The sequence below is a fragment of the Neolamprologus brichardi genome, chromosome 3, assembly GCF_056152115.1.
Source record: "Neolamprologus brichardi isolate AB-2024 chromosome 3, ASM5615211v1, whole genome shotgun sequence".
In the NCBI taxonomy this organism is placed as follows: Eukaryota; Metazoa; Chordata; class Actinopteri; order Cichliformes; family Cichlidae; genus Neolamprologus; species Neolamprologus brichardi.
Window position 1 is genome coordinate 22,846,071 of NC_142106.1, and position 7,389 is coordinate 22,853,459.

The following is a 7,389-nucleotide window of genomic DNA, read 5'->3' on the forward strand; positions in this document are numbered from 1 at the left end:
TCCAAACAGGACACACACAAAAAAAAAAAAATAATAATTTCAGTCTCTAGATGTGCAAAGCTGGTAGAGACATACCCTAAAAGACTGGCAGCTGTAATTGCAGCAAAAGGTGGTTCTACAAAGTATTGACTCAGGGGGCTGAATAATTACGCACACCCCACTTTTCAGTTATTTATTTGTAAAAAATGTTTGGAATCATGTATGATTTTCGTTTCCACTTCTCACGTGTACACCACTTTGTATTGATCTTTCACGTGGAATTCCACTAAAATTGATTCATGCTTGTGGCTGTAATGTGAAAAAATGTGGAAAAGTACAAGGAGGCAACAACAATGGCAACAACAGATCAACAATGATCACCCTTGGCAGAGCTTCAGTGAATTTTGTATAGTAGGTGCCTGTGCCATAAGAATAAGCCTGTTGGACGTTGAAGACAACAGAAGCCTGTCTTCTGCAGACCATCAGCAGCAGGAGCCACACAGAGCGCCATAGTGACTCCTTGTCTATCTGCAATAACTGTGAATTGTTGAGCTATGACAGGAACTCCGCTGGTCGTGTGAGCTGCGCACTGTGGGTAACACGCCAGACAGAAAACTGGCTAAACTAGGCTACAGAATTCTCACTCGTCGCAGCGAGGTATGACTTGTGTGTAAGCCGGCTAACGCAGGAAATACGCCAGGGGAGCACAGCCTACCAAGCCACTTGAGCTCAGCAACTGGCTATCACCCAGAAATCAGGCGACCCAGACATGGGTCCACCCGTCCAGGCACCGCTCCAGTGGCAGCCAGAGAGGATGGAAGCTTCTTCAACCTCCACCTCATGATAATCAACCTTCACCGGCCCAGGCCTCACAGAGGCGGGGCCATGGGAGGGAACACTGCAGCCATCATCCCCATGTTAACCCGAGAGGCACAAAATGGGGGAGGACTCTTCGTATCCCCAGCCTGCCTGCAACTGATGTGTCAAGCTCCATCCTTATAGAGGGAGTGACAACTGGATGCCAGCAGGGCATCAGTAACCCTCACACCCCTGTGAGGGCATGCCGCTGATAGGAGCCGCTGAGGTTGCGTGACATCATCAACCTTGATGTCCGCTCTACTAGACTCTACTGGGACCTCAGGAATGGCTAGTTCACATACCCAGCATGCTGCAATTTAGAGCTGAAGGAACCCATCTTGCCAAACACCGTGTCTGGGGACCAGCAGGGGGCAGCCCATGGACAGTTGGGTGACACCGGAGGAGAGGATGGAAGTTACTTCAACATCCACCTCCTGATAATTGACCAAAACTGGCCCAGGCCTCACAGAGGAAGAGCCATGGTTGGGACACTGTAGGAAGGGCCAGCAGTGAATCAGCAAACAGGGGTGGGAGGGGATCCAGCCCATGGCCTGCCTATCTGGTCTCCACAGCAATGTCAGCCATTTTCGCCATAGTAGCTTGAGAGGCATGAGATGGGGGAGGGGCGCTTCTGCATCACAGTGCTGATAGGTGAAAGTGTATGCTTGGAACTCTGACACCTTTCCCCAATGCAGCCGAGCTATGAGCGGAGCCACGCTGGCTGCGGTAACCCAAGTGACGGGTAAACACAGACAGGCTAACAGACCGGAGAATGCTCACTCGCCGGACCAAAGCACAGCGAGGTCCAAGCGGTGTGAAGCTTGCGAAGCAGGCAAGATGCTGAGAGATCACAGGCCGATCACCACACACACAGATGCCAGCTCAATCGGCAAAGGAGCCGGGCAACGGGAGACCAACTAGGGGAGACTGGGGCCGAGAGAAAGCTAAGGGAAATGACTGGGGAGAGGCTAGCATCCAGGGAGGCTGCCGAAACAGGCTCCGGACGGATGTACGTGCACACACACACAGCACTCTCGAAGAAAAGTCACTCACACGCACAAGTTGAGATCAAACAATCACCGGTGTCACGTCTGCACAGCTGTATTATACGTGAACTCTGGGGTGTGGCCGGGCAAGCTGGAGTGTCTTAAAGAAGTATCCATGTGCCACGACCAAGGGGGGTCATACCCCGTACATATGGAATATGTAACGGTGTGGAGAGATAGTCTCGATATACTAGAGAACTTCAATGCCTCTTCACCTACAAACAAAGGAACATGTTTTTGTAATGACATATTTGTAATGTTTCAGCAACTATGAACCCAGATTGTTTTTATTTTCCATTTGGCATCTCATTCCCTTCTTAATTACATTTTTTCCACTTAAGGGAGTTTGTGTCTGGTTTTAAGTTACTCATGTACTTTTTGTTGCATGAAAATAAAGTCATACAGCCATTGTACCTGTCTTGTTAAACCTATTTTGAGTGTAAAAGCTTGAGACTTGACCTAGAAGAAAAAACAATGCACCAACTCCAAGTATCAGCTTTCAAATAGAAATCATGATTACACAAAATCATGTGTAATCACAACAAGAGCAAACACAATGAGAACAAACATTGGAGTAGCTTTTGTCAGGTCACAATTTTGAACTTTGAGTGATGAACTTTATCCAGCCAATAACTTGTAGATTCCGGTTTTTAGATCAAAATAAAATTAAACAACTCAGAGAGATTCTCTGGAAAAACAGAGTTATTTAGACAGAGTTTATTGAACAGAATCATATAGAAAGCAAAAAAGAATGTCACACTACACAGAATAGCAAGACAACACAAATCATCAAATTGTCCAGTTTCTATCAACCATTTGCCACATTCTTGTCAAAATAGGCCATAGACTGTCGGAGTATCTCTGCCCCTCTGTTTATTTATAGGTGTCTTCTCTTCTGTGGTTGTTAGAGTGTCCTGTTAGAGTACCTGGTTCCCTAGTGTCATTCTGTTCCTGTTTTCTTCACACTGTTTCCAAGCCCAATAGTGAGATTAATTATTTTTCTCTTGAACTTTGTTTCTTTTTCTCCCCATGGTCTGCATCACCTCAATCAAGTTTTTTGTTAAACTCTGTTCACCTCATGCTAACAAATGAGATTGTTGGAAAAATTACCCACAAACAGTGACATTTCTACTGAACAAGTGTAAAGATATACTTATTTAGCAATTTTTCTTTGAATTTGGTGGAAATGCGGTTCTAATTCATTCTACAAGACAACAACACCATGCTGGTGTATATGGGACACTAATGATCAATGGATGGATCCTAGTAATATCTATGAAAGATAAGAATTAATTTCAGGACAACCAGTTGATATGATATCAGTTTTCATGTAAAATGACTACAAGTTATTATGAGTTATTTTCTTGTATATTCAAAACCTCCATTTACAGTATTACATCTCGTTCTTTTATTCTTTTACTGGACAGAGAGGACACAACTCAGTTGGTCAAAGTATTTATAATTATTTATTCAATCACAATCAATACAAATTATCAATCATTTAATCAATAAAAATACATTTTCACTCTTTTCTCTAAAATCTTGCAGGGAGCACCTGGTTGTTGCAAGTTTGTGATTGCAAAAATAAGGTTGCATAGGTCTTCAGATAGCTCACTGTTTTAAATTATGGGATGTTTCTTTTAATGAGACATCTTTTATAGTTTGAACTGAAACAGCTGATATCAATTTGCTCTGAGTGGCAGGACTGCTTTCTAATTACTGATATATATGGTAAAATCAGCATTCTATCACCTCAGACATTTATCGAAGGTTAAGCCCTTTCTTTACAAGTGTGACTTTTAAAGTGTTATTCATGCCTTTATGTCACTTCCACAGTGGCAGACGGTTGGAAGTAGGACCCAAGATGCAAGCACTGGCTGATGAGAGTGAGCTTTATTGTGACAGTGAAGGTACAACAGCAAAGGAGGTGGCAGGAGTAGAACCAAAGATTAACTGAACTGGGCACTTTGCCACGTTTGCAACTAGTGCAAAATGCTGCGGCACGATTTTTAACTAGGGATGGGTATTGTTTAGGTTTTATCCGATATCAGTACCAAACCGATACTTTTTTAAATGGTGCCGGAGCTTAAACGGTGCTCGAATCGGTGCTTAAAGAATGAAGAACACAAACTTTGTCCGAAAACCTCTCATGTTAGCATTTTCTGCAGATATGGGGGATTTATGGCATCACTCTTGGCTGGAAGCAGTGCTTAATCAATGGGGGGAAAAAACACCAACTTTGTCCAAAAACCTCTCATGTTTAGCTGTTTCCCACTTTTTCTTTGGTCATTTTAGCTTTTTTGGCCAGGGTGAAGGGAGTATCTGCCATCAAACAAGAAGACAGCCGCATGTAACTACGACGGTGTTTCCTATTTCACCTTACGTGCATTAATGTAATAACGTGGTTAGCCTCCTCAACGTGAATTACACACAAACAAAATTAAGCTACTCACCCAGAGAAGAACGGCTGCTGCTGCCATCATCATCCTCATCATTTCTGCTACACTGGCAGGGCTAGGGGCCAGGACTCTCCTCTTCGGGTTTTTGGGGGATGTTGCTAACTCCGGGTCCGATAACAGGCACCACACCCGCAATAGATGTGCTCGGTGTGAGGTCTCGCAGCAAGCAACCAAATACGGAGCATTTCTCGGCTTTTAAAAAAACGCTATGCATCGCCAGGTGTTTCATCAGATTCGAGGTGTTACCTTCTTTGCACAGTATCACCTTAAAGCACTTGTTGCAGGCTGCTGAGTTTGCATCTTTTGCTGTGAAGTACAGCCAGACTTTGACCGCTTCACCTTGGGCATTTTTAATCTGTAGCTCTGCTCTAAAAGAACGTACGCACCTGGGCCCGCCTACTACGCTTGCAATGCTAAAATGATTGGCTGGAATCCAAAGTGTATGACATCTCAGGAAAAAAAAGCACCGAAATATGCGCTGCTTTTTGGACTGGTTACTACCGTTTATGTCAGAACCGGTGCCATAATGGCACCGGATACCAGTACCCATCCCTATTTTTAACTGGCAGAAGGATATTCGACCACATCACTCCTGTTTTTGCCTCTCTACATTGGCTTTCAATTGAATTTTGGATCCATTTTAAAGTTATTGTTTTTTAAATCTCTAAATGGTCTGGCACCTGTTTATTTGTCTGATTTGTTGAAGCCCCATGTCCCCATTCATTCACTTCAGTCAGCTGAGCAGCTGTGGCTTTTAGTCCCTAAGTCATGGCTGAAACTTAAAGGAGACCGAGCGTTCTCTGTTAAGGCTCCGATGCTTTGGAATAATCTTGCTCTTCAATTTAGACAAGCTACATCAGTGCTAGTTTTTAAGTCCACATTAAAAACCTATTTCTATTCTCTGGCTTTTAACTCTGTGGATAACTAACATTTTTATTAATTTTATTGCTATGTCTGATTTTTGCTATTTTATTACTATATTTATGTTTGTATTGAACAGCACTTTGGTCTAACAGGTGTATTTTTAAAGTGCTATATAAATAAAAGACGATGATATATTTTAGCTGTTTTTATGACTTTCCATACCCTTTTGCACGGCCCATTTTTCACGTGTTCAAAATTTTTTCCCTGTGTTATTTCTCATGGACAACTGTGGTTTCATTTCTTTGCATGTGTGGATTGGACGGAATGTTACCAATATCTGGTGAGAATTTCATGTCAATAGCAGCTCTGTTGTCATCTGTAGTGTTGTTATTTATTACTTATTTTAGCCACTGTATGTCACGATTAGCTGGCGGACTCAGGCGCAGACCAGAAGTTCCTTCAAATCAAAAGTGAATTTATTTACAGTGTTCTCCACAGTGAAATATATATACACACAACGGTGTCTGGGGAAAAGGGGCCGGGGTTCCAGGGTCCGGGAGTGAAAGGGGCAGGAGTCCAGGGAGGGGAGATTCCCATACAGCTCTCGCAAACACACACAGCTCCTCTTCTTTCCTCTACCACTCTTGCTCACGCTCAGTCACAGTGCATCGCCATCTTAAGTAGGACTCTAATTCTCGTAATCAGCGGCAGGTGTGCTAATCATCCCCAGGTGCGTGGGCCAGGGGCGGGAGCCCATACTGAGCTCCGCCCCGGCAGGAGAAAGAGAGAGTGGGAGAGGACGAGAGAGGAGAATAAACAAAACAAAACATAGCGCCTGACTGCTGTCAGTTGGCGAGGTGCGGGGACCATGACACTGTATTTCTAATAGCAACAACTGATTAGAGAAGGTATAACATGAAAGAAAGAGGACAGCCATTTAACAACCATTACATAAAAAATTAAAATGTGAAATAAATGATTAACAATAATAGACTTCATTCGATTTCATTCAATATTAAAGAAGAACAAAAATGAATGAGTAAATAAACTTAATAAACAGATAGAATTCAAGAGTTTCCTGCAGGTAGATGTTCGTGTTTAGGTGGTGCCACACTCATCTGCACTGGCTGCTTTTGAGGTTTGGTGCGGTATCTTCTGGTCCTGTCAGCACATGGATAAAAAGGAACAGTGAGCTTCAGGTGTTACTGTCATTAATCATGACTACTAATGCAAACTTTCCCTGAGTTGTAAAAAGAAATTATGTGATACTGTTCTGTGGCTTTATAAGAATATACCAACCTCAGGTAGCGAATGTGTCCACATTCACCTGAGACAGAAACAAAGACTCAAAATTATAATGATAGAAAGAAGAGTTGACTGTTAATGTATATACACATAGACGCATAGATACTTACTTATTAAGGATAAGAGTTGAAAGTAAAGGTCCCATGATCAGAATAACTGAAAGGAATAGAAAACAAAAAACATTGAAAGTTAAAAGTGCTAATCTTGATTAAAAATGTTTATCAACAATGGCTTGCATGACACTTCAAAACTGGTGTACTAGCTGGAGGGGTAAATGAAAGAGTTGAAGTTGCTTTACTGGTGTGAGTTGCTGCATTTGCAGTAGTTGCTATACTGGGAAGAGTTGCTCGAGTTGTAGTAGTTTCTCCACTTGTTTGAATTGCTCCAGTTGTAGTAGTTGCTTTATTGGTATTAGTTGCTCCAGTTGTAGGAGCTTCTACACTTGTTTGAATTGCTCCAGTTGTAGTAGTTGCTTTATTGTTATTAGTTGCTCCAGTTGTAGGAGCTTCTACACTTGTTTGAATTGTTCCTGTTGTAGTAGTTTCTCCACTTGTTTGAATTGTTCCTGTTGTAGTAGTTTCTCCACTTGTTTGAATTGTTCCTGTTGTAGTAGTTTCTTTATTGGTATTAGTTGCTCCAGTTGTAGGAGCTTCTCCACTTGTTTGAATTGCTCCAGTTGTAGTAGTTGCTTTATTGGTATTAGTTGTTCCAGTTGTAGGAACTTCTACACTTGTTTGAATTGTTCCTGTTGTAGTAGTTTCTCCACTTGTTTGAATTGTTCCTGTTGTAATAGTTTCTCTATTGGTATTAGTTGCTCCCGTTGTAGGAGCTTCTACACTTGTTTGAATTGCTCCAGTTGTAGGAGTTTCTCCACTTGT

General features: G+C 42.4%; 1 long non-coding RNA gene across 2 annotated transcripts; it reads right to left on the reverse strand.

Moving 5' to 3' along the window:
• Positions 1 to 5,736: 5,736 nt before the first annotated feature.
• Positions 5,737 to 7,001, reverse strand: LOC118455175 (uncharacterized). 2 transcript variants are annotated; one of them, XR_004844051.2, is made up of 4 exons: positions 6,810 to 7,001; positions 6,622 to 6,667; positions 6,506 to 6,533; positions 5,737 to 6,367 (listed from the first exon to the last, which is right to left on the reverse strand). It is a non-coding gene; the product is annotated as an uncharacterized LOC118455175 (long non-coding RNA). The 2 variants fall into 2 exon arrangements; XR_015718633.1 differs by having other exon boundaries at positions 6,622 to 7,001.
• Between the last annotated feature and the right edge of the window lie 388 nt (positions 7,002 to 7,389).